The sequence below is a fragment of the Propithecus coquereli genome, unplaced genomic scaffold (genome assembly GCF_000956105.1).
Source record: "Propithecus coquereli isolate 6110/MARCELLA unplaced genomic scaffold, Pcoq_1.0 Scaffold576, whole genome shotgun sequence".
In the NCBI taxonomy this organism is placed as follows: Eukaryota; Metazoa; Chordata; class Mammalia; order Primates; family Indriidae; genus Propithecus; species Propithecus coquereli.
This window is the reverse complement of record NW_012151685.1, coordinates 321,709-323,343: the sequence shown is the minus strand read 5'-3', so window position 1 is coordinate 323,343 and position 1,635 is coordinate 321,709. Positions and strand designations below refer to the sequence as shown.

Sequence of the window (1,635 nt, the reverse complement as noted above, 5' to 3'; positions counted from 1 at the left end):
CTCTCTAGGGGAATCGGGGGGCAAATCTACAACTAAAGGACACAGGGAGCACTGAAGGGAGGGAAGGGCATGCCTTTAACCCGCACTTGGGTGAGGCAAAGACGTAAAGTGTAACGATAATGTTTGTACCCTCACAATACCCTGGAATAATTAAAAAAAAAAAAAAGTAAAGAATTATTACCTCTGCAAGAAGACCGTTTATAATATTGATGTAACCCCTATTATTAACCAGGAAAGTTTTAGCAGTTATTTTCCTGGGCATGATCTGGAAAATATCTTGTCACCTTTAAGATAATTTTCTTTACGTGGTCAAAATAGAGGGGTTGTTTCTTACACACAAATGACCTTACACAAATGCTTGCAGAAGAGTTTTGTCTTTCCCCTTAAAGATGACTATGTCAATGCTTATTGAAGAAAACCAACATATTCAAAAATAAAAGTATAATTATTTTACTTTTTCTTATAGATACCTTTTTACATATTAGCTTGTGTGGATATATGTAGTTAATACATTCAGGTTTACAAGAAAATCTCAGTGCAGCCTGTGAAACAAGCATATGAGGTCCCCGGTAGCAGGTACTGGGTTTCGGGTGAATTTACAATTTTTCTTTAATGTATTGTTCAGAGGGCATTAATAGCCACATCGTGTCAGTATACTGTCACTGTAATCAGGTTGAAATGGCTGCTCATTACTGTGGAAGACAGTGGATTTTTACTAATAAAATGACCAATTCTTTTCTTTCCCTCCAACCATTCAATTTTATGGCATTTAGTATTCTATCCAATTAAAGTACACAAATACATTCATATGAATAGGTAGATAGGTAAATAGATGATAGATGGACAGAGAGATAGTTTTATACTTCATAAAAGAATTTCTTCCTAGGTAATGCATACATTAGCTACCATCAGGAAATCTAGTTAGAATCTCTATTCGTTTGCCTATAAGAAATCAATTTATCATTTTCAAAGTTGTATGTTGTGGTAAGTAATTATAAAATGATACTGAAGTTCAGCATTTACAACCATTCTCCTTTCTTAAAGTGCTATCAAATTAATGTTAAATCATAAAGGAAAAAAGGGCAAGTGCTTTATGAGTTATCACTAACTCTTAGAAAAAAGAAAAACATCTGATATTTCTAGTGCAGTCATGAATTCCCTAATGTTTTACGTATCAAACAGATGATGGTGCACTTCCTTGAGAGGTATGCTAATAAACATGTGATAATGTTTAAGGGAAGGTTAGTTTTGATCAAAGAATATTTTTCTTTATTTCAAATTTCAAGTTTTCTACAGGGTCCCTTTTTCTTGTTATTGACTTAGAAACTGATATTTTTGTACACTTGTACACTTTTATGAGCTTTCCATATATATGAATAATTCATGAATTTGCCCTCTGATTACATTGATATATGTGTATAAATGAACTGTTTAGAAACTGTGATGTCTAATTTGAAATTAGCAAGGGATATGTTAAGTAACTTAAATGTATGAATAAAAATGAATTAGTTCATGTGACTTGACTTGTAAGAAGGTACTCTGCAGCCAATCTATTTATATTACTACATTTTATTAGCCAAGGTTCTCCCAAGAGACAGAATAAATAAGATATATTATTAATATATACAGAGAGAC

The 1,635-nt window shown here is 32.4% G+C and overlaps 1 protein-coding gene across 1 annotated transcript in view; it reads left to right on the top strand.

The window, feature by feature from the left end:
* Window positions 1-1,635, top strand: part of ACSS3 (acyl-CoA synthetase short-chain family member 3) — a 193,199-nt gene that overhangs the window by 124,490 nt on the left and 67,074 nt on the right. The gene's annotated exons all lie outside the window — the stretch shown is intronic.